A 26,343-nucleotide genomic window follows, 5' to 3' on the forward strand; every position below is an offset into this window, starting at 1 on the left:
CTCCGCCTCCCGGGTTTACGCCATTCTCCTGCCTCAGCCTCGCGAGTGAGTAGCTGGGACTACAGGCGTCCGCCACCTCGCCCGGCTAGTTTTTTGTATTTTTTAGTAGAGACAGGGTTTCACCGTGTTAACCAGGATGGTCTCGATCTCCTGACTTCGTGATCTGCCCGTCTCAGCCTCGCAAAGTGCTGGGATTACAGGCTTGAGCCACCGCGCCCGGCCAATTCATGATATATTTTTTAAGATTTTGGCCAGATTTGTCATTTTGGATTGTAGTTTTTTTTAACCTAACTGTTTTTGTTTGTTTGTTTATTTTTTTTTTGAGACAGGGTTGCACTGTGTTACCCAGGCTGAAGTGCAGTGATGCTATCTCAGCTCACTGCATCCTCTGCCTCCCAGGCTCGAGCAATCCTTCCACCTCAGCCACCCAGGTAGATGGGACTACAGGTGCACACCACCATGCCCAACTCACTTTTCTATTTTTTGTGGAGACAGAGTTTGGTTTTACCATTTTGCCCAGGCTGGTCTCAAACTCCTGGGCTCAGTGGATCGTCTCACTTTGGCCTGGGAAAGTGCTGGGATTACAGGCATGAACCACTGCAGCTGGCTTATTAATTTCATTAATACCTTGCTTTTATCTCCACTTAACAAACTTTGGTATTACCATATATGAAACATTTTCATGTGTATGTGTGCGTTTATATTTTTTAAATATGTGACTGAGTTTTTCCACTTTTTCTTAGATTCCTAGACTGTTTCAATATTTTTTATACCTATTGTCTACTCTGCAGCTAATGACACAGATAGCAGTATATGAGTTTTTCTTTTCTTTTCTTTTTTTAGACAGAGTCTCGCTTTGTTGCCCAGGCTGGAGTGCAGTGGCATGATCTTTTCTCACTGCAAACTCAGCCTCCCAAGGTTCAAGAGATTCTTGTGCCTCAGCCTCCCAAGTAGCTGGGATTACAGGTGCCCGCCACTACATTCGGCTAATTTATTTTTGGATTTTTAGTAAAGACGGGGTTTCACCATATTGGCCAGACTGGTTTCGAACTCCTAACCTCAAGTGATCCACCCGCCTCGGCCTCCCAAAGTGTTAGGATCACAGGCATGAGCCACTGTGCCTGCTGATAATTTAATACACTTTATATAAGTTAATTTTTTATGATAGTTATCTAGCTTTGCCAGACCAATTTTGTCAGTAAATTTAAAACATTAAAAAATTTTGAATCCTCCTAATTCAGTCTCTCTAATTTAGTAATTTAAGTTTTGACCCTTGTTTCATTCTATCATTCTTTTATTTAAAAAATTGTCATTGGCTTTTCTAAAAGTGAATCATGAATCATGTGAAATAATTAACTTTAAAACAGCAAAGATACCTTTTAGAACCTCCATTTTTTATAAATTGCATTAACAAGTTATGCAGTGATGTGAAGATACAAACTAAGGTCATTAAGTTTTGCTTAATTTATAATTTATATTAACCTATTCATTGAAAAGGATTTGATAGTTTGTGATTAAAGCAAAACAGGCAAAGACCATTAAAAACAAAGACAGAAAATGAGCATAAATTACTTGAGAAATAATGAGCAGAATGAAGGGAATGGGAAGAAATCTTTACACCAGTAATCTGAGGCAAGATAGTTTCTGTGTTTGAACATTAAATTTAGCTCTGAGCTTCCTGGCAAGCAAGAGAAAAAAGGAAACAGGGTGGGTTTTTTAGTTATTGTCCAATAAAGAAAGCTTTTTCAGTTTTTCAGAAGAGAGAAACTTTTTCTGAGTCATAAGTTAGAAGAGGTTTGTTATGTGAATTCTTACATATGGAACATAATTTATATTTCCAATTTTGAAAATTATTGAATTTCTTCTGTTGCTCTCTTAGCCATCAGGTACCATTCTATGCAGTGTAATTATATTGGTCATATTAAGTTCATGTCCACTGTTGTCAAAAGTGGAAATACCATGGCTGGGGTGTGTTTATGTATTGCCTCTAGAGCTGTAGCCACTGACGAACAGGAAACTGAAAGCTAAAAGTTCAGGAAATGTATTGTATTTAGACTGTGGAAAAAATATATATGATACTTTACTGAAAGCCATGCTCTTTTGAAAACTGAAAAATTTATGTATGTATTTAATTAGAGATGAATATTAAGGATTCTTACAATAATGCTGTCAGATGCTTAAATATGATAATAGATACAGTATGTGCATTGTAGGCCAGGAACATTGTGCAATGCTAGGAAAAAAGGCAACAGATTATTGTATGTATTCGGCTATATTCTTTCAAGAAACAAAACAGCTGGCACATCAATTGAATTCCTCAAGGATGTCTTATTTCCAGAGAATTCCAGAGTTTTAGTTTTAGCTTAGTTCCAAGGAAGAGGAGGTCCCTGTTTTACAGGATAGCCTATTTCAGTCTTAAGGAGTTCTAATGGTTAACTTCTGTTTTCATACACTGAATTTAACTTTGTTTTCCTGTGATTTATTAATATATTCTATAGCTTTCTTAGAGTTGAGAAGAAAATGATTAATTGATTACACTTTTTTTGGAAAGTTAATTGCATCTCAAATGTTTTCTTAGGTATTGTCGCATTTTAGGTTCCTTATAAAATCCTTCCTACAGGAGTCTTTAGTTTTGAAGTTATAAAAAAATTGTCAGAGGAAATGTGACTAATGTATATGCCTGGTTGAGCTGCATTTTCTTTCTGTTTCTATACTTAGTATTTTAACAGGATGTGATTGATAGGAATTTAACATTCCAATTCTTTAAGACAATCATGAAGCTCTAATAGCTTCTTAAAAATGGAAATTATGTCATTATATATTGTTGTTTTATTGTTGTGCATTTTAACAAAAGAAGTGACTTACAACTATTCTGTTGCAGTTTTATGATTTGAAATTATAGTCACACAGAATATTTAGGGGCCACATTAAGTGAAAATTCCATTTATTACAAAGGCTTTTAAAAGGATTTTTAGGTGTATTGCATGTCACTTACTTATAATCAATTTAATAGTTTCATTAAAATTAGTCTCTTTTCAAGATTGATTTTGGTTTTGGTCTGTTAGGGTCGTGTGTTTACCCCTGAACTGTTGTGGTAACCAAAGGGATAGAAAGCACTGACTGACAAAAAATGGGCACTGGGCCTAGCCTAAGAGGTGAGGAGCAGGGCTTCCCAGAGGAAAGTCCCGGGATGCTGTTTCGCATAAAGGGGAGTGGGCTCTGGGCTGACACAAGGAGTCTCAGCAAGGCCAGACCATAAAGGGCCAGGTATAGTGGGAAGAAGGGTTGGATTTTATGCAGTAGCTGATCTGTTGTTGCCATAGGGGATTCTTTTGGAATAATAACTGTTACTTTCTTACTGTGGTACATACTCATTGTAGAAAAATTAAATTAGTGAAGAAAATAAAATAAAAATATCCTATAGTTTTTTTCCCTTTTTGAATGTTCTTAGCTAATTTTTGAATGTTCTTCCCTTAAACTTCATTTAACATTTAGGTTACTTTCTTTTCAAAACAGAGTCTCACTCTGTCACCCAGGCTGGAGTGCAGTGGCGGGATCTCGGCTCACTGCAACATCTGCCTCCTGAGTTCAAGTGATTCTCCTGCCTCAGCCTCCTGAGTAGCTGGAATTACAGGCGCCCGCCACCATGCCTGACTGATTTTTGTGTTTTTAGTAGAGATGGGGTTTCACCATGTTGGCCAGGCTGATCTCAAATTCTTGACCTCAGGTGATCCACCTGCCTCGGCCTCCCAAAGTGTTGGGATTATAGGCATGAGCCACTGTGCCCAGCCAACTAGGTTACTTCTTGTTTATTTGAAAGAGTGCTTGTTGAGTTGTTCTTTCCACAGATTATGCTTCTAATAACTTTAAAAATTAATTATGGAGGAAATGGGTTAATCATTTTAAGGATTCTTTTTTGTTGATATAATGATTCTATTAATTAATATTTGTCTTATGGGAGCCATAAGCGTAATAGGCATAATGAGAGCACACACTTGTAAGTCAGAATGGTTCTTACAGGGGAGACAGGAAAAATGGAGTCCAAAAGGCCTTTCTGTAAGTTTCTTGGGAGCAGGGACTAGGTCTTTCTTGTTCACCATTGTGTCAGGCATAATGCTTGACGCATAGTAAGTGTTCCATAAATAGTTGAATGAATGGATGAGTTTTTCATTAAGTACTTTTAGTAGCTCATATTTCTTGTACTATGGATAATCAAGTTCAATTACATTCATCTAAGGTTAAAAGCCTTTGCTGTACTCAGTTTTCTTTCTTAATGTAAATTTAATAAACTGATTTTTTTTTAAAAGGCATGCATGTATGTATGCACACACACATAAAACAAGTGAAAATTTATTCTTTCTTCCCCTGAGCCCCATTCTCCAGAATTAGCTACTATTAATGGCTTACTATATTTTTTTCTAGGTATTTTCTCTTCATATACATTTTCTTTTCTTTTTTCTTTTTCTTTTTCTTTGAGACAGAGTCTCGCTCTGTCTCCCAGGCTGGAGTGCAGTGGTGCGATCTCGGCTCACTGCAACCTCCGCCTCCCGAGTTCAAGGGACTCTCCTGCCTCAGCCTCCCGAGTAGCTGGGATTATAGGCGCCCGCCACCATGCCCAGCTAATTTTTGTATTTGTAGTAGAGACGGGGTTTCACTATGTTGGCCAGGATGGTCTTGATCTCTTGACCTTGTGATCCATCTGCTTCAGCCTCCCAAAGTGTTGGGATTATAGGCGTGAGCCACCACGCCCAGCCTTCATATACATTTTCTTTACACAAATAGAATATTTATATTCTGTTCTACAAATAGCTTTTTTTCCCCCTTCATGGCATTCTTAAACTTTCCATATCAATTCATTTGTAACTGTGTCTTTATTTTTAATTGTATAATATTCCATTGTAGAGATGTATAATAGAAGTCTATTAAGGAAATCCACTCCCCCCCCTTTTTTTTAACTATAATAGTAGTGTTTCTGCATGTATTTTTGCTTGCTTCTGTGAGAATATCTGCGGGTTATTTCCTGGAAGTGGTATTGCTGGGCTAAAGGATATTTGCACATAAACTTTCAGTAGATATTGGGAAATTTGCCCTTAAAAATATTCTACTAATTTGTACTCTTACTAAAGATATGAAGTGTGATTTTTCTGATAACTGTACACACTTTCATTTTGTGGATTAGAAGGATTAAACTTCTGAAAATGAATCCTTGTCATGGTAACTTGAGATGTTCAGAAGATGATAGATTAGGTAATATATATGTTCCTTGGCTTATGGTGGTTTTACCTCCTGATAAACTCATTGTAAATAGAAAATATCACAAGTTGAAAATGCATTTAATGTACCTAACCTACTGAACATCATAGCCTACCTTACACGTGCTCAGAACATTTAAATTAGCCTACAGTTGGGCAAAACCATCTAATAGAATGCCTATTTTATAATGTGTTGAATGTCTCACATAATTTATTGCAAACTGAAAGTGAAAAGCAGAATAGTCGTATGGGTGCTTGGAGTACTATTTCTACTGAATGTGTATCGCCTTCTCACCATCATAAAGTTGAAACTCGTAACCCAAACCATAAGTTGGGGACTATCTATAGTTCCATTGCCTGATGTGATCTGTGGAAGTTAGGCAGAAGATGTTATACTATGACCTCTATAGACCCATAGTGTGCTTTGTACAGATTCAGATGTGGAAGATCAGAATATTGGGTTTCTAGGTTTTTATCTTTTTAGAATGTTTAAGATAAACATTTACAGCCGGGTGCGGTGGCTCATGCTTATAATCCCAGCACTTTGGGAGGCTGAGGGGGGCGGATCATGAAGTCAAGAGATTGAGACCATTCTGGCAAACATGGTGAAACCCCATCTCTACTAAAAATACAAAAAAAATTAGCTGGGCATGGTGGCTAGCGCCTGTAGTCCCAGCTACTTGGGAAGCTGAGACAGGAGAATTGCTTGAACCTGGGAGGTGGAGGTTGCAGTAAGCTGAGATCGCACCGCTGCACTCCAGCTTGGTGACAGAGTGAGACTCCTTTAAAAAAAAAAAAAAAAGGATGAACATTTACTAGTGACCTTCTAAAGGAGCGGAAGACCCTGAGTGCTAGTTTGAGTTTAGATTTGTTGTGCTGGGGCACTATTTAAGGTCTGGGAATTAGGGAGTAATATGGTGGGCGTGCTGTCAGAAAGGCTTCACTAGCAGTGTATACAGAATGAGTGGGAGTGAGTGAGCCGTCTGGAGGTAGGCAGGTCCTCTGGAGAACTATAGTAATTCACGAAGGAAGGGAAGAAAACGCAAAATGTGGTGATAGCTATGGAGCCGAAAGTAAGATGAGAAACACAATGAATAGTTGGCAGGTCCTATTGATTAAGTGGAGAAAAATTATATTGAAGTTGCAAACCTAGGAGAATGGCCAGATAATACAGATTATGAAGTAAATGGAGAAGGGACCAATTTTGAAAAAGTTAATTTTCCTTAAAAACATCAGGAAATAAAAGGGTCCTGAAGTGAGAGAAATCAAAGATTGGAGAAGGAAAGAGGGAGAAATTATGGCACTTTTAATTTCAGCTACTACCTCTATTAGGATTTGGGAGTTATACTGATAGAGGTAGTAGTTGAAATTAAGAGTGGATGAGTTCTGGTATGAAGTGGTTGATGGGAACAGCTGTTGATTGAGAACTACATTTTAAGGCAAGGATACTGATAGTAATGGGAGATGGGATGAAAGAATGCCCAGGCAGAGAGGAAATTTAATAATTTCGGGAGTGGGGAAAGAATAAAGAGAAATGTTACTGTGGCCTACCTTTCATTCTTTTACTGTGCATATGATATTGTATTTGCTGGATGTTTTCCTATAGATACCACATTGTTCTTCCTCCTGGAGTGGCATGTCAGAAAATTTTGATGATTATTTTAAAGATGTTGAGTTTTATTCCTGAAATTGAATGTGGTGCCTGAAAAAGGGTCTTGGGAAAGTAGTTTTTGGTGTCATATGCTGTGTTCCTTTTAGTTCATAAAATATTTTCATCTTGTTTGAATATCTGTGGGTCTAAAAAAAAAATGGCTAATTTTTGGACAGGTAAAAGTCAAGTTACTTTGTACATTTTAATTGATTATTTAAAAAATATTCCCGGCACTTAAAACCTGACAAATACAAATTATAAGAATCACCATCTTTTTAGAAGGACATACTATGAATTCAGACTTTTTGCTGGTTTAGTGCTTGTCAGCATGGAGCCTGTTCACAGGAAATGCTTTAGAATCAGAGTCAGGGACCTGTGACACTACAGGGGGAGTCAGTATGTAAAATAGTTAGAGTGCAAGCTCCGGAGTCATTCTCCCTGGTTCCACTGTTTACTAGCAGTATATCCATGGATAGATTTACTTAGCTCGTCCCTTAGATTTGCTGTCTGGACGTGACAGTAATAATCTCAATGTCACATTTTTATTGAAGGGATCCATCATAGAGCTTATATTCTAGTAAGGAGAAACAGGCAGTATACAAATACTATAAATACACTGGAAGAAAACATAGTGGGGCTGATTATAGTCGATTTTTACTCTTTTATTTCTGGTAACAGTAAAAGCAACTCTGATGAGAAAAGGTTTGAACATGAAGGCAGACCTGAAGGGAGTAAGGGAGCGAGCTCTGCAGCTCTCCAGGGAAGAGTTCCAGGTAGAGGGGAGAGCAAGTGCAAAGGCCCTGAGGAAAGGGCACATGGGAGGAGGCAGCAGGAAGGCCACTGTAGCCAGAGCAGTGAGTGAGGGGAGGAGAAATAATTTCAGAGATAGCCAATGATCAGCATATATAGGGTATTAAGCATAAGAAGGACTTTGGGTTTTATTCTGTGTAAGATGGGAAACTATTGGAGTTCCAGAGTAATTTTTTCTTAAAGCTAGTCTGCTTGTCACTTCTTTTCTTAAAAATGCCTCAGTTCCCTGTTGCCTTTGGAATAATGTTCACGTACTTTATTTTGGCACACAAGGTCCTTCACAGTCAGGCCTCTGCCTGTTTATTTAGCATCATCTGCTTCTTTCCCACATGTACCCTTCACTTTAGCCAAATGGGATCACATGCAGCTCCCTGGATGGGTCATGATGCTGTGTGTCTTCGTGTCTTTCTGTACAGTTTGCCCTGTGAGAAGCCCTCCCCCTCAGCTCACATGGTCACTGGCTCTGTTTTAGAGGGTCCTCTTTGTGCTCTTGCTCTCTCATCACTTCTGCCCCAAGCCACTTTGTACTTAAGCTGCTTAGGCTTGAAGCGTGCTGTGTTCTTTTACCAGCCTTGATTTGACTCTTGCCACACCCTTGCTGGTTGAAAGTATGCCCATCCTTTGAGGACTAGCTCAGACACTGCCATCTTCTGCCTCCTTTGGACCCTCAGAAACACTTTGTAGCTCTCTTCTACCTAATCATAATTATTTGGAATTAAAATGTTTCTTTGCCTTCACAAAAAATCCTTGGGCTAACTTATTTCAGTTTTCTGTGTAGCCTCTAGAAGAGGGTCTCACAGACATTTCATATTCAGTAGGTATTCATGGTGTGTAGGATTCACAGGATAATTATAAAACTATTAGCTTTGAAACAACTAAGGGCCAAAAGCAGCAAAAATGAATGCACAATTGAAATGAGATTCCTATTAACAAAACAAATTTACTGTAATTATGATAGCTAGGTAATCCTTGTTCTCTTATACATTTATATATACTTACTAGTGGCACCAAATATTAGTATACCCAATTTGAGATATAGTTTGTTGAAATATATTTCGACACAGCCAGGTGTGATGGCTCACACCTGTAATCCCAGCACTTTGGGAGGCTGAGGTGGGAGGATTGCTTGAGCCCAGGAGTTCAGGAACAGCCTGGGCAAGATAGTGCAACCTCGTCTCTACAAAAAAATAAAAAATAAAAAATTAACTGGGTGTGGTTGTGCATGTCTCTAATCCCAGCTACTCAGAAGGCTGAGGTGGGAGGATCATTTGAGCCTGGGAGGTTGAGGCTGTAGTGAGCCATGACTGTGCCACTGTACTCCAGCCTGAGCAACAGAGCGAAACTCTGTATCAAAAAAAAAAAAAAAAAAAAATCAGACGTGTAAATGCTCATGGTTTTTGACGAGGTCATACCACTTCTGGAAATCTTCTTAAGAAAATACAAACTAGCCAGCCACAGTGGCTTTTCCATGTAAATCTCAGCAACTTGGGAGACTGAGGCAGGAGGATCACTTGAGCCCAAGAATTTGAGATCAGTCTGGGCAACATAGCAAGACCTTGTCTCTCTAAAAAAAAAAAAAAAAAAAAAAAAATTAAAAAAAAAGAGAAAGTAACACAAACTAAATGATAATTACAACATCTACTGCTACTAATGTTGAAAGTTTACCGTGTAACAGGCACTGTAGAAAGCCCTTTATGTGCATTACTTTAGTCCTCACAATCCCAAGAGACGTTGGTAAATGATAACCTTGTGTTTTAGACAGGGAAACCATGGCACAGAGAAGGTGAGTGACTTGCACAGCACCATACCACTGCCGTGTTGTCAAGCTAACATTCTCACTCAAGCAGACTGTGTTCAACAAGCCATACTTTTTTTTTTTTTTTTTTTTGAGACGGAGTTTTGCTCTTGTCGCCCAGGCTGGAGTGCAATGGCTCGATCTCTGCTCACTGCAACTGCCACCCGGTTTCAAGAGATTCTCCTGCCTTAGCCTCCTGAGTAGCTGGAATTACAGGCATCTGCCACCACGCCCGGCTAATTTTTGTATTTTTAGTAGAGACGGGGTTTCACCATGTTGGTCAGGCTAGTCTTGAACTCGTGACCTCAGGCGATCTGCCTGCTTCAGCCTCCCAAAGTGCCTGGGATCAGGCATGAGTCACCGTGCCCAGCCAAGAAGCCATACTTTCAGTTACATATGATAAAAGCTTAGGCACAAAAATGTTCATAGCAGTGTTACAGAGTATTAATAAGTTGGAAGCAATATATATCATTCATGAATTATGGTCATCCATTCAGTAGAATAATTTTTTAACAGCTTAATTGAGATAAAATTCACATACCATAATATTCTCCCCTTTAAAGTGTACAGTTCAGGCCTGGTGTGGTGGCTCATGCCTGTAATCCCAGTACATTGGGAGGCTGAGATGGGAGGATCACTTGAGACCAGGAGTTCAAGACCAGCCTGCTCAACCTTGCGAGACCCCATATCTCTATAAATAAATACATACATAAAATAGAATAAGGTAGATCAAAAATAAAGTATATAATTCAGTGGTTTCCAGCATATTTCCAGATTTGTGCAACTATTACTGCTGTCCCACTTGGGAACATTTATAACCCTAAAAAGAAATCTCCCACTCCCCATTTCCTCCTGTTTCCCCTAACCTTAAGCAACCACCAGTCTACTTTCTGTCTCCGTGAATTTGCCTATTCTGAACCTTTCGTATAAATGGGATCGTATAATGTATGGCCTTTCATGATTGGCTGCTTTCAAGTGAAATTAATAGTTGTAAATATGCACCTAATAACAGAGCTTCAAGATACATGAATCAGAAACTGATAGAACTGAAAGGACAAATAGATCTAAAATTATAGTTGGAGATTTCAGTACCTCGCCTCTCTCAATAATTGATAGAACAAGTAGACAAAAAATAATTTAGAAGATGTGAACTACATTATCAACTAACCTAATTGACATTTACATAGTATTCTACCCAATACAAGCAGAGCACACAGGACATTTACTAAGATAGATTGTATTTTTGTTCACAAAATAGTGTCAGTGTTGGCCAGCTGCGGTGGCTCACACCTGTAATCCCAGCACTTTAGAAGGCCGAGGCGGGCGGATCACCTGAGGTTGGGAGTTTGAGACCAGTCTGACCAACATGGAGAAACCCCGTCTCTACTAAAAATACAAAATCAGCCGGGCGTGGTGGCACATGCCTATAATCCCAGCTACTTGGGAGGCTGAGGCAGGAGAATCACTTGAACCTGGGAGGCAGAGGTTGGGGTGAGCCGAGATTGCTTCATTGCACTCCAGCCTGAGCAACAAGAGCAAAACTTGGTCTCAAAAACAAAAAAACAGCGTCAATGCATTTTTTTTTTTTTACTCCCAAATCTCTTTTATTGGGGGAAATGGGCCTCTTGGGGGTCCTCACTGCATGGCTTGTTCATTGGCACTGCTTCCCGAGTCCTGGGGCTTCATCACATCGGGCAGCTCAGGTGGGCTGGAGAACCGCTCGATGCACAGGGCCTCAAAGGTGTCATCTGCCCGGAAGGCCAGCCCCACTGTAGCTGGGGCCTGTGGCCGTGCTGTTTGACTGGTGAAGCCACACTCGCCCAGGGTCTTGCCATCATCCAAGAGTTGGTCATCCTTGTACAGCCGCTGCTCGTCAGGAGGCCGCTTGAGGATGCCCTCTACGATGCGCTTCAGCTCGAACACCGTGCTGGACTCCTTGGCGTCCGTGAAGATGGTTGTCTTGTGGCGCCGGATCATGAGGAACACGTACATTGCGGCGGCTGCCTCTCCCCTCGAGGCGCCGGCGCGGCCGCGCTCCGCCCCGTTCCCGGCAGCCCCTCGTCAATGCATTTAAAGTGACTTCGATCATTTTTTTATTTTTTTGTCATCAGTCCCTTTTTGTCATCAGTTTTCCCCATAGATAATAGAAAGTGTAGAAAGTGATGGCTGGTTTTAAAATTCATATGGAAATGCAAAGACCTAGAATTGCCAAAACTATTTTGATAAAGGACAACAGAGATGGAAGATTTAACACTGATTTCCAAAACTTACAGTTGCAGTGATTAAAACATGGTATTTGTGGTAACTGGTGTAAAGATAAACAGATCCATGGAACAGAATAGAAAAGTCCAGAAAAAAAAATATGGTCAATTGATTTATGAAGAAGCTTCCAAGGCAATTAAATGGAAAGAGTATTGTCCTTTCAAAAACAAAGGTTTTGGAACAATTTGGTCTTCATATATAAAAAAGTGAATCTTGATTCATACCTTACATCATACATAAAAGTTAACTCAAAATTGATCATAGACCCAAATGTAAAGCCCAAATTTATAAAATCTCTGAAAGAAAATCTTTGTGACTTTAGGTTTGGTAAAGATTTCTTAGGTATAACACCAAAAGCATGATTTATAAAAGAAAAAAGTGATAAATTGGACTTCATTAATATTAAGAATATCTCTTTGAAAGCCATGTTTAAGGGAATAAAAGGACAAGCCCCAGACTGGGAGGAAATATTTATGGAAGATATTCTGATAAAAGACTTGTATTTAGAATATGTAAGGAATTCTCAAAACTCAACAATAAGGCCAGTCGCAGTGTCTCCCGCCTGTAATCCCAACACTTTGGGAGGCCAAGGCGGGTAGATCACTTGAGGCCAAGAGTTCGAGACCAGCCTGGCCAATATGGCAAAACCCCATCTCTACTAAAAATACAAAAATCAGCCAGGCATGGTGGCAGGCACCTGTAATCCCAGCTACTTGGGAGGTTGAGTCATGAGAATCGCTTCAACTCAGGAGGCAGAGGTTGTAGTGAACAGTCAACTGAGATTGCGCCCCTGCACTCCAGCCTGGTTGTCAGAGTGAGACTCTGTCTCCAACAAAAAAAAAGAAAAGAAAAGAAAAGAAAAAACACTCAGTAAAACAAACAACCTAGTAAAAAAAATAAGCAAAAGATTTGAACAGATATTTTGTCAGAAAAGATACATGAATGGCAAATAAGCACATAAAAGATGATCAACATCATTAGTGATTAGTGAAATGCAGACTGAAAGTATAAGAATATACCATTACATCCTTACCAACACTTTTAGGCTTCAGGCTTTTAAACTGAAGACATTATAGTGTCTAATCTCCAGATAAGATTTTTCAGATTAAATTTAGAGAAGACATTACAGTGTCTTCAGTTTAAAGCCTGACAGTAACAAGTGTTGGTGAGGATGTGGAGCAGCTGAAACTCATGCACTTGTGGTGGGAATGTAAAATGGTACAACCACTTTGGAAAACAGTTTGACATTTTCTTAAGGACTTAAAACTGACACTACCAAGTGACCTATTTTGCTCCTAGGCATTTATCCAAGAGGAATGAATACATATGACCACATAAAGATTTGTTTACAAATACGTGGCAGGTTTATTTGTAATAGGCAAGAATTGAATCTATTCAAATGTGCATCAACAGGGACATTTGTGGTATGTTCATACGATGGAATACTATTCAACAATAAAAGGGAATGAACAATTGATACAACTTATTTTATTCTCAATATAATTATAGTAAGGAAATGAAGCCAGAAAAAAATGGCACATTATATGGAATTCTATAAAATCTACTCAAAAAGCAGATCAGATTGCCTGGAGACCTGAGTTGCAAACGGATGACTTATGCGGGAAATATTTGTGAGTAATAGGTATGTTCATCATCTTAATTGTCATGATGACTTCGTGGATATATGTACATATGTCAGAATTTATCGAATTGTATACTTTAAATGTGTAATTTGTCGTAGCTTAATTATGTCTCAAAATCTGTAAAAAAAAATATATACTTCATGTGTTCTTCAATGTTTATAGCATGCTGCTCAAATTTCAGAATCACATAAGGGATTGAGACTAATTTTTAAAATAATTTTTCAGTGATTGGTTTTGAGGTAACTCATGCATTATATATAGCAGATTTGCCTATTATTATTTTTTTTGAGACAGACTCTCACTCTGTCGCCCAAGCTGGAGTACAGTGGCGTGATCTCAGCTCAGTGCAACCTCCGCTTCCAGGGTTCAAGCGATTCTTCCACCTCAGCCTCTTGAGTAGCTGGGACTACAGGTACACGCCACCACGCCCAGCTATTTTTTTTTTTTTTTTTTTTTTGAGACGGAGTCTTGCTCTGAAGCCCAGGCTGGAGTGCAGTGGTGTGGTCTCGGCTCACTGCAAGCTCCGCCTCCTGGGTTCACGCCATTCTCCTGCCTCAGCCTCCCGAGTAGCTGGCATTACAGAAGCCCGCCACCATGCCTGGCTAATTTTTTTTTTTTTGTATTTTTAGTAGAGACGGGATTTCACCATGTTAGCCAGGATGGTCTCGATCTCCTGACCTCGTGATCCACCTGCCTCAGCCTCCCAAAGTGTTGGGATTACAGGCATGAGCCACCACGCCTGGCCAATTTTTGTATTTTTTTTATTAGAAACGGGGTTTCACCATGTTGGCCAAGCTGGTCTTGAACTCCTGACCTCGTGGTCTGCCTGCCTCAGCCTCCCAAAGTGCTGGGATTACAGGTGTGAGCCATTGTGCCTGGCCTTATAACTTTATTACAAAATTGAGAAACCAGATGTTTTACTTTGTTTTCTGAATTTCTGAATGCATTTTCAGAATGATATAAAATGTTAAATTTTATTTTAGATTAGAATATTGTTGTCCAACTGGATGATTAATAAAGAAAAAGAAAGGAAAGAATGTAGTGAGACCCCCTAAGTACAAAATGGAGGAAGTCAATGGACTTCCAAGCTTGAGATAAATTCTTATGATCTTGATTGGATGATTAGGTATTGGTGGTAGAGAGAATAATGGCTCCTCAAAAATGGAACTTGTAAATATGTTACCTTATAGGGCAGAAAGGACTTTGCAGACGTGAATAAGGTTAAAGGCTTTGAAATGGAGAGATTATCCTGGGTTACCCAGATGGGCTCAACTTAATCACATGGGTTCTTAAAAGTGGAGGAACTTTCCCAACTATAGTCAGAGAGAGAGAGAGATGGCTACAGAAGAATGATCAAAGAAATGCAGTATTCCTGGCTGAAGATGGAGGAAGGGGGCCACCAGCCAAGAAATGTGGGCAGCCTCTAGAATGTGAAAAAGCCAGGAGATGAGTTCTTTCCCAGAGCCTCCAGAAGGAATGCAGCCCTGCCAACACCTTGATTTTAGCCCAGTGAGACCCATTCTGGACTTCTGATCTCCAGAACTTTAAGATGATAAATTGGTGTTATTTCAGCCACTAAGTTTGTGTTAATTTCTTTTTCTTTTCTTTTTTTTTTTTTTTTTTTTTTTGAGACGGAGTCTTGCTCTGTTTCCCCAGGCTGGAGTGCAGTGGCATGATCTCACTTCACTGCAACCTCCATCTCCCGGGTTCAAGTGATTCTCCTGCCTCAGCCTCCCGAGTAGCTGGGATTACAGGCACGCGCCACCATGCCTGGCTAATTTTTGTATTTTTGGTAGAGATGGGGTTTCACTATGTTGGCCAGGCTGGTCTCAAATCTCGAACTCCTGACCTCAAGTGATCCACCTGCCTCGGCCTCCCAAAGTGCTGGGATTACAGGCATGAACCACTTTGCCCAGACTGTTTGTGTTAATTTGTATGGCATCTTTAGATAACTAATACCATATGTAAGTGGGTAAAACTCAGAATTCATATTGTGCCAGAGGATTGCAATGGAAAGTGAACTCTGTATTGTTAAGATAACTTTCTATCCCTTGGGAATTGTTTTTCCTTCCACATAACAAACCTCATTTTCCCCAGAAGTAAAACGTATATTTATAAGTTACTTTTTAATGAATAAATACAAAATAATAGAGTTGGAATAAACCTTAGATATGATTCTAGTCTAACCCCCGAAAGGTATAGATAGAAAAACTGAGTGAGGGCCAAAGATTCCACAGCTAGTTAATGGTAGATCTGAGTTTACTGGCCTTTTCTTCCTTCCATATTTTCATGGTGGGGATTTAAGATGGCCAAGGTTTTTAATTCTTTCTACACAGACTCAAAATGTTATTCTTGTACAATTTTTCTCTTAGGCATATAATGGACTTTGGGAAACAATTTCTTTTTTTTTTTTTTTTTTTGAGACGGAGTCTTGCTCTGTCGCCCAGGCTGGAGTGCAGTGGCCGGATCTCAGCTCACTGCAAGCTCCACCTCCTGGGTTTACTCCATTCTCCTACCTCAGCCTCCTGAGTAGCTAGGACTACAGGCGCCCGCCACCTCGCCCGGCTAGTTTTTTTGTATTTTTTAGTAGAGACGGGGTTTCACCATGTTAGCCAGGATGGTCTTGATTTCCTGACCTCGTGATCCGCCCGTCTCGGCCTCCCAAAGTGCTGGGATTACAGGCTTGAGCCACCGCGCCCGGCCGGGAAACAATTTCTATAATAGTGTTTTAATGAGATAGTACTATAAGAGGATGCAGTATTACGTAAAACTTTTGTCTTGGGTTTTTTTCACTCTGCGTCTCAAGTCTGAAACATCTCTTCCTCCAGTTGCTAGTAAATGTATACTCAAATATTGGCAGCTAGGTGTGGTCCTCTGTTCTTGATTGTCCGTATTTAAACCACACTAATCCAGTTAATAACGTAATTCTCTGTGTGTTGTGTATGCACAGACATATTCTTATAATGCACTTCAGAGATAGATTTTAATTATGCTTGGGTGTTCTTAATCAGTACTCCTGATTAGAACAGAATTTTATTTTTACTTTTATAGTTGAACACTGAGGTACAGTGTAATTCTCCAGATTAGATTTTTCAGATTAAATTTAGAGAAGGAATGTACTCAGCTTGTAATGGTATTTCAGCACTGACTCTATAGTGTCTAATATTTGCCTTCTTTACATTGACTGTGATTTTGAAAATTGTGATTCATCTCATCATTTATTGAGTACTGCTCCTATGTCATTTACTTATACTAGGTGGTGGGAGTACAGAATGAATAGGACACATTCTCTGTATGTATAGTGTTTATAGACTTTTCTCATATGTTACCTTGTTGGCTGGTTCCTAGAAAACATCAGGAGACTTAGGACCAAACTCTTCAGCCCTAGTGAATCACGTCAAGGTACTCTACCCTGTGGCACAGGTAGAAATTTGACTTTCTATAAAAAACCTAGACAAATAATAGGGGCTCATTCCTACTGTCTTCACCCTTATCAAAATGTAAGTTCTATGGAGACAGAAATTGTTTCCTGTTGTTTAATGCTGTATCTCCACTACAACAGTGCCCGGCACATAGTAGGTGTTCAGTAGATATTTGTTGAATAAATAGCTGAATGGCTTCTACTTATCCTTCAGCTTTCAATTAATTTATTATTATTATTTTAAATTTCTGTTTCTTTTTAGAGATGGAGTCTCACTATGTTGGCCAGGCTGGTCTCGAACTCCTGGCCTCAAGTGATCTGCCCGCCTCGGCCTCCTAAAGTGCTGGTATTACAGTCGTGAGCCACTGAGCCTGGCTCACAACTACTTTTTTTTAAGAGTCAGGGTTTCACTATGTTGCTCAGGCTAGACTCCAATTCCTGGGCTCAGGCGATCCTCCCACCTCAACCTCCAAAGTTGCTGGAGGTACATACAGCACGTGGCACTGGACCCAGCTGCTGCCCTGACTTTAACAGTGATGCCTATCGGATGCACCTTTGAGCTAAGGGGTCTCTTGTCTTGGTGCAAAGCTGGATACAGCTTATGAGAGATAAGAGGCATAAAATTAGCTGGCATGCCTGTAATTCCAGCTACTCGGGAGACTGAGGCGGGAGAAACGCTTGAACCCGGGAGGCGGAGGTTGCAGTAAGCTGAGATCGTGCCATTGCACTCCAGCCTGGGCAACAAGAGCAAGACTCCATCTCAAAAAAAAAAAGCAATGCATAAAGTCAAGAAGGAAAGTACCAGAGAAGAATTCAGTTTGCTTCAAGGGGTAAAAGAGCAGTAAATAGTTTTATTTGAACAATAGTATGGTATGGTATTAAAAGACAATGAGAGGAATAGTGCAGTAACTTCAGACACTTTCTAAGTGTTGTAGATCTTTTAAAATCCATCATAGTTGTCTTGCTGACTTGTTTAGTGACGATTTGAGTTTTAATTATTCAGTTATGCTGCCAAAAGTACTGCAGGTTGTCAAGTATCATTTATCCAAAATGCTTGGGACCAGAAGTGTTTTGGATCTTGGATTTTTTCAAATTTTGAAATATTTGCATATTTCTCTAAGAGAAAAAAGATATTTTGGCATGTAATGCATAATATTTGCATAATTTTAATCCAGTGTTCTAAAATGATTGTACCCACCAGAATCTACAAACAATAAGGAACTGTGGTTGTTTGTTGCAAATAACTATGACAAACCACACTGTATCACATGTATTAGCCCATTGTGACATTGTCAATTGACCATATGTACATACGTGTATACATGAGATACAGTATCTTGGGGATGGAACCCAGGTGTAAACATGAAATTTATTTATGTTCATATGTACTTATACACACAACCTGAAGGTAATGTTATACAATATTTTTATTTTTTTATTTTTAATTTGTTATTTTTTAAAGTCAGTACATTTTTATTCAAGGAATTCCATGTTATGATTTCTTCCACTGTCCATCAAGGCCACTTTAGATCCACTAAAAAGCTGCAATCAAAAGATTTATCTTCAAGTTAGCCCTTTTTAATGAAACTGATGCTTATTTTAATCCAGTTGTCTGTCAGCCCATAATTCTTTTTTTTTTTGAGACGGAGTCTTGCTCTGTCACCCAGGCTGGAGTGCAGTGGCTGGATCTCAGCTCACTGCAAGCTCTGCCTCCCGGGTTTACGCCATTCTCCTGCCTCAGCCTCCCTGGTAGCTGGGACTACAGGCGCCGCCACGTCGCCCGGCTAGTTTTTTTGTATTTTTTAGTAGAGACGGGGTTTCACTGTGTTAGCCAGGATGGTCTCGATCTCCTGACCTCGTGATCCGCCCGTCTCGGCCTCCCAAAGTGCTGGGATTACAGGCTTGAGCCACCGCGCCCGGCCTGAGCCCATAATTCTTTTACTTTGGCTTCTGTCATCTCCTTTTAATAGGGATATACTGATGAAGACTTCAAAATTCGCCAGGAATCTTTGGGATATAATTTCTTCAACCAGTTTACTTTAGGGTCCTTTTCACTGTAGGTGTGGGTCTGCCTGGTTCTCAATTTGACACCCTCTCTTAACATGAATGAGCTCAAATCATATTCGTTCCTAAGCGATCACACTCAGGAATAGTACAGATGTGTGGAATATGCCAGTACCTTTAACTCTAGACATCATGTTCTCAAGATGAAAGCCATTAAAACAAAAAGCCATCGTATGTATCGTCAACATGAAATTGTAATGCAAAATTAATACTGCTGAGGATTTCCCTTATATCCCATGCTGTGTATCTATTTTACAGTCCTAGAATCAGTCTTTTTTTTTTTTTTTTTTAAGAGACAGGGTCTGTCTTTGTTACCCAGACTGGAGTACAGTGGTGCCATCAAAGCTCAGTGCAGCCTCCAACTCCTGAGCTCAGTCCTTTTGCGTCAGCCTCCCCTTCCTGAGTAGCTGCAGCTACAGGCACATGCCCCAGTACCCAGCTAATTTTTAAATTTTTGTGAGGATGAGGTGTTTGTTACTTTCTTGCCCAGGCTGGTCTTGAACTCCTGGTTTCAAGCAATACTCCCGCCTCAGTGTGGAGATTGCAGGCTTGAGCCACTGTGCCTGGCCTGGAACCAACCTTTATGGCTATCAGTACTCCCATCAGGTAACTGTCTCAGGTATCATAATATCCCTTCTTATGTGTATCAAAACTCATACTGAACAATGAGTTCGGGGTTGCAAAAGAGGATTTATTTTTTGCACTTATTCATAAGTCTTTGTCCACAAGTTAAAAACAGTGCAGTATACAATATTTTTAATAATTTTGTGCATGAAATAAAATTTGTGTACCTTGAACCATTAGAAAGCAGAAGTGTTAGGTGTGGAGTTTTCCACTTGTGGCATCATGTTAGAATTCAAAAAGTTTCAGAGTTTGGAGCATCTTGGATTTTGGATTTTTCCAGTTAGGAATGCTCAACCTAATCAGAAGTGAGACTTGGACATTAAAAGTTTGAAAGCCACGGTTTTATTTGCTTAGTAAGTACATAATTGCAACAGTACTTTTTATCTTAATTATTGTGTAGAATCTGATGACTCCTCGACATGTCACCCACACTTCTCTCCTGAGCTCAGGCCTTATCTCTGATAACCTTCTGGACATCGCACAAGCATCCCTTGCTCAACACACCCCAGCCAGAGTTCTCTTGCTCTCCATAAAAAGCACTCTAAAATGTTTGAATTAAATTGAAGAGAAAGAATACAAAGTCCTGATGAGTGGAACCATGAAATGTTTCATCTTTTTTTCCCTAAGTTTAAAAAGATCATGAAGGTAATACATGTTTAATGTTAAACTATTTAAATAATATAAAAATAAAATCTAAGAAGTGAAAATTCCTTCTTATCCTCCCAAATCTCATTCTCCAGAGGTAACACTGTTTTAGTAGTTGGGTAAGTTATCTTTCCAAACTTGTATAAATAAGCAAATATACAAACACATATATACTTTTTCCCCCTTGGAAACAGGATCATGTTACAAATCATTCTGCAACTCACCATTCACTTAACAGTACATCTTGAAAATCCATCTGCCTTTTCATGTGATTATTAGACGATTGTTTATGTGGAATGGGTAAGACCCCACCTGCTCCATATTAGTGATATTTTCCGAGGTTAGCTGTCTTAAAGGGAAACAATGAAAAAGACATTTTGGCATGTAATGAATAATATTTGCATAATTGTAATCCAGTGCTCTAAAATGATCACACCCACCAAAATCTACAAACAACTGGGAACCATGGTTGGTGGCTGCAAATAATTGCTATAAATTACGCTGTTTGTGCCAGGTGCGGTGGCTCATGTCTGTGATCCCAGCACTTTGGGAGACTGAGGCAGGCGGATCACTTGAGCTCAAGGAGTTCGAGACCAGCCTGGCTAACATGGCGAAACCCCATCTCTACTAAAAATACAAAAATGAGCTGGGCATTGGTGGCTCACGCCTGTAATCTCAGCTATTCAGGAGGCTGAGGCAGGAATATCATTTGAACCCAGGAGGTGGAGATTGCAGTGAGTGAAGATCAGGCCACTGTACTCCAGCCTGGGCAACAGAGCAAGACTCTGTCTCAAAAGATTAAAAGAAAAAAAAAATTACACTGTTTGTGTTACATGTATTAGCCCATTGTGGCATCATCAACTGACTTTTTTTTTTTTTAATGGTCCAGATAACCAGATCATCACCGGGCACTATGCACCATAACAATACACTTCATTTACTACAATGCTATTCTTTTTTCCTTTTTTTTTTTTTTTGACAATATCTTGCTCTGTTGCCCAGGCTGGAGCGCAGTGGTGCAACCGTGGCCTGATACTCCTGCCTCAGCCTCTCCAGTAGCCGGGACCACAGGCGTGTATTTTTTATTTTTAGCAGAGATCGGGTCTCACTGTGTTGCCCAAGCTGGTCTTGAACTCCTAGACTCAAGCCTTGACCTCCCAAAGTGCTGGGATTATAGGTGTGAGCCACTGCGCCTGACATTCTTTTGTAATGGATGAACATTTACAAAATATTTTCCCAATTCAGTTGTTTGGATGTTTTTGTTTAGACTCTTAGCTAAATGATTCTCTACTGTATAGATTTATCTCATCGTTTTTAAAAACTGTATATTTTTATAAGTATGCATTTGCCAAATTTTACTCTAACATTCCCATGACCATCCTCTTAAGGAAAAACTTTGAAATACTTTTATTTAGCCATACAGTTAAAATTTGGCTGGAACTAAGTGATCTGTGTTTAGTTGATGAACAGATCCATGCCTGCATTCTTCCTGTTCTTGCATCATGACTTTTTCATCTCCCCTTGATTCTTTTCCCTATATGCATTTAAGCCTGTCTGGTTCTTTTCTCAAGCCTTTGCTCTCTACTTCCTTTTCACCCAAAGCATTTCTTGTTTCCCCTTTATAACCATAGTATAAGTATCAAACTTCTTACCTGTGACTTCTGCCTCTCTATACATCTCTCTTCTACTTTTAACTTTCATGTTCACAATATGCTATCTTTCTCTTATTTTCACTTCTTTTTTTTTTTTTTTTTGAGATGGAGTCTTGCTCTGTCGCCCGGGCTAGAGTGCAGTGGCCGGATCTCAGCTCACTGCAAGCTCCACCTCCCGGGTTTACGCCATTCTCCTGCCTCAGCCTCCGGAGTAGCTGGGACTACAGGCGCCCGCCACCACACCCGGCTAGTTTTTTTGTGTTTTTTTAGTAGAGACGGGGTTTCACCGTGTTAGCCAGGATGGTCTCGATCTCCTGACCTCGTGATCCGCCCGTCTCGGCCTCCCAAAGTGCTGGGATTACAGGCTTGAGCCACCGCGCCCGGCCTTTATTTTCACTTCTTACCTTCTCCAACTTCAGAGAATCCCCACTGCCTAGTGTTCTTGGGAGACGCTAGAGGATACACAAAATGCCACCTCCCAGAAGGTCGAGGCATTTTTTTCCTTAAAAAAAAAAAAAAAAAAAAAAAAAAAACCTTTTAGCCAAATACTTCTAAGAAATGTTCCATTTTCTCAGTAGTATCTTCAGAAAGATTTCAGAGGTAATTGCATCTACATAGTAAAGACTAAGTGCTAAGAAAGTGAGCAATCCGATAAGAAAATGTAAAATAAAAAACATTATTACGCAATTCGTTTTTTTTTTTGTTTTTTTTTTTGAGACAGAGTCTTGCTCTGTCGCCCAGGCTGGACTGCAGTGGCATAAACTTGGCTCACTGCAAGCTCTGCCTCCTGGGTTCACGCCATTCTCCTGCCTCAGCTTCCCAAGTAGCTGGGACTACAGGTGCTCGCCACCATGCCTGGCTAATATTTTGTATTTTTAGTAGAGACGAGGTTTCACCATGTAGCCAGGATGGTCTCGATCTCCTGACCTCGTGATCCGTCTGCCTCAGCCTCCCAAAGTGCTGGGATTACTGGCATGATCCCAGCCTGGCCTTTTTTTTTTTTGAGATGGAGTTTCACTCTTCTCTTCCAGGCTGGAGTGCAATGTTGCGATCTTGGCTCACTGCAGCCTCCGTCTCTGGGGTTCAAGTGATTCTCCTGTCTCAGCCTCCCGAGTAGCTGGAATTACAGGTACCTACCACCATGACCAGCGAATTTTTGTATTTTCAGTAGAGATGGGGGTTTTTCCATGTTGGCCAGGCTGGTCTCGAACTCCTGACGTCAAGTCATCTGGCTGCTTCGGCCTCCCAAAGTGCTAGGATTACAGGATTGAGCCACCTCACCTGGCCACTAAATTCTTCTAAAAATCCCTTGAGCACACTACATGATATATTGAACATAGTTGATGACCAAATGGTGATGTAAAAATTCCATCAGGCCCAGCATGGTGGCTCACTGTTATAATCCTAGCAGTTTGAGAGGATGAAGTAGGAGGATCACTTGAGCCCAGGATCACTTTGAGACCAGCCTGGGCAACATAGCGAGACCCTGTCTCTTCTGGAAAAAAAAAAAAATTAGGTGTGGTGGCACATGTCTGTAGTCTGAACTACTAGGGTGGCTGAAGGGGAGGATTGCTTGAGCCCAAGAATTCAAGGCTGCAGTGAGCTATGATGGTACCACTGCACTCCAGCCTGGGCAACAGAGCAAGACCCTGTCTCTTAAGAGACAGTAAGAAATAAAAATTCCATCAAAGATTTTCTCTTAGGGTATAAAACCAGAGACAAAGATGAAAAACAGGAGAAATGTCCAGTGGTTCTCAACCATACCTGGCTGCACATTAGGATCATCTAACATGCTTTTTGAAAACACCATTACCCTGGCCCCACTACAGACAAATTAAATCCAGACTCTCTGGGCTGGAGTCCAGGCATCAGTAGCTATTTTAAGTTCCTCAGGTGATTCTATTGTTGAGCCCAGGTTTAGAAAAATACTTAAGAAACCTGAAGGATAAAACCAAAATGTCCAAAGTCTATCTAATAATACTTCTAGAAGTAGAGGACAGAGACCTCAAAGGAAAAGAAATAATGCTAGAAAATTTTTCTGGAGATTCTGCAAAGACTTGTCTTTAGCAGTTAAGGGCCAGAATATCAAGGCCCCTGCAGGAATTAAGGAAAGAAGACAAGTACCTTGACATATCCTTGCAATGGGTCTGAACTCCAAAAATAAGGATTATTATGTCTTCCAGAGAAGAAGAGATGGGAGCCGCAGTGTGCACTCTGGAGGGAAAGAAACCTACCTGGCCTAACTGATCCAAACACAGGTTCTGCTTTTTCCCCCAGATGCCGCTCTCCAGTGCGTCCCCCTAGCTCACTCCTGCTTTCTGGGGCTGACCCCAGACCTAGAGCTTCTCCAGCCTCTCCTGGGAAGAGCTGCTCTTAACAGTTGGTGTTTGGGAGGCAACTTTCTCTTCTTTGCTCTCTCCTTCGATCTGACCTCATCTGCTGTGTAGTGTTCAGAAATTCCCCCAAAGTTCTGGTTCAGTTAGGAACACTTGTTTTCCACCTCAGAGTTTTGCAAATTTTAAAAACTTTCTTGTCATCCCAGCATCTTCCTGGGGAGAGGAAGTTGATGACTTAATCCTGTCGTTCAACTTTTTTGAGGCCAAATAGGGTAAAATCATATTAAGGGGAATAATACTGTATTCAGGTTCATCCTTTAGTATGTAATAGTAACATTTGGATAGTCTAATATTTTCTGGCTTTTTTGTTTGTTTGTTTTAATATAATCCTTTGCTTTCTGTTTACTTAAAAACAGTAATTTATCCAACTCAGCACTCAGAGTCAGGGAAAGTGTGGTCTGTTAGCTTTGTTTTCTTCAGTAATTACTTGTACTGAGAAGAAAAATAAGTTTACCAAAGAAATATCTTTCTGAAAACTCTCCTGTTAGTAGCATAATCTGAGGCAAGACACTGATATTTTAACAAAGAACAATACAGTAATTTACGTAATACACATAGGGAATTGGTGGATATGGCTTTAAAATGACTTCTCATTTGGGGGACCTGATAGTTTAGTTATGTTAACTGAAGTTTTCAGTACACTGTTGATAAAATATTAAGTGTGTTCTCATTTTTCTGTTATGTCTCAGGTGTTTGCTGACTAGCACTTTGGAGAGTGTATGCTTATCTGCCATTTTACAACAGAACGAACTGTGTGTTCCCTTTCTGATGTACTGGGTAGCAATTTTTCGCCTTTGGACAGTTCAGCACAATAAGCTTTATCATAGATTAATATCCATAGCTACATAGTGATATTAAATCCAGAATAAACCTAGGGTGAGGGAAAGAAGAAAAGTCTCTCTCAGAAAAACGGTGAAACGGTCTCAGTGTGTCATTACAGTTTTTAGGAATTGTCTGTCCTTACTGTCGTTTTTATATAACATTCAATCAAGGAAAAAGTTTCATTTGTTTTGTTAGCTTACAAAAACCTATACTCCTAATGGCTTAGCTGGAATTAAGGGGAAATACTTGGAAAATTCAGTTTATTTCTTTATTCTTCCAGCTTTATCTGCTTTTGAAAGTTCAAAAGTTTGTTTTCTTGTTGTTTTTATCTTTGTGTTTTAATTATTCATAGTACTTCTCTTCATATGGACTCAGTACCACTGACAAGAGCCATCCTCTGAGATTACTGAGATGACTTGCATCCCTTGAAGTGCTGGAGCCAAAAAATGAAGAGCTAATTCCTTTATCAAATGGGATTTAGAAAGCTAGTAAATCAGCTTATACAGGTTGCCTATTTACTTGGATTTAAACAAGCCATTGTTTTCAAAATAGCAAGGTGTGAGAACCAAAAGAAAATGTTTCTTTTTTTTTCTCTCTCTCTCTTTTTTGAGACAGAGTCTTGCTCTGTTGTCCAGGCTAGAGTGCAGTGGCATGACCTCGGCTCACTGCAACTTCTGCCTCCCAGGTTCAAGCGATTCTTGTGCCTCAGCCACCCGAGTAGCTGGGATTACAGGCATGTGCCACCATGCCTGGCTAATTTTTGTATTTTTAGTAGAAACGGGGTTTCATCATGTTGGCCAGACTGGTCTCAAACTCCTGGCCTCAAGTGATCCCACCCGCCTCAGCTTCCCAAAGTGTTGAGATTACAGGCATAAGCCACTGTGCCCAGCCTGAAAACATTTCTTCATTGACAGTATTTTCATTTAAAAATTTAGCTGAACTCCAAATGATGAACATTCAAAAGAAAGCATTGTCTTTGGATGTGTTGTAGTCATGTTTGCTCAGTGGTTTGTTTTCATTTTTTTGGTGACATTTGTGCATGTGCGATCTCTCTAGCACTCTGAATGATTTGAAAGCAAGTTGCGGATATCATGACACCTCACCCCTAAATACTACAGCATGTGTCTCCTATGAACAAGGATATTACTCCACATAAAACCATAATACTATATCACACTCCAGAAGGCTAACATATAGTAATAATAAGCTAATACACAGTCTCCTTTTCCAAGTTCTTTACATATTTTGTCCCTTAATCCAGGATCCAGCCAAGGATCACTGATTACGCTTGGTTGTCATATCTCTA

General features: G+C 40.0%; 1 protein-coding gene and 2 pseudogenes across 3 annotated transcripts in view; 1 reads left to right on the plus strand and 2 right to left on the minus strand.

Moving 5' to 3' along the window:
• Positions 1-26,343, plus strand: part of FKBP5 (FKBP prolyl isomerase 5) — a 114,673-nt gene that overhangs the window by 17,620 nt on the left and 70,710 nt on the right. The window lies entirely within an intron of this gene.
• On the minus strand, positions 11,085-11,560 carry LOC111542965 (annotated as a pseudogene). The gene has a single exon (XR_002731708.3). The product of XR_002731708.3 is annotated as an elongin-B pseudogene (transcript).
• On the minus strand, positions 19,525-19,641 carry LOC111543225 (annotated as a pseudogene).

This window comes from Piliocolobus tephrosceles, chromosome 5 (assembly GCF_002776525.5).
Source record: "Piliocolobus tephrosceles isolate RC106 chromosome 5, ASM277652v3, whole genome shotgun sequence".
NCBI classification, from domain to species: Eukaryota; Metazoa; Chordata; class Mammalia; order Primates; family Cercopithecidae; genus Piliocolobus; species Piliocolobus tephrosceles.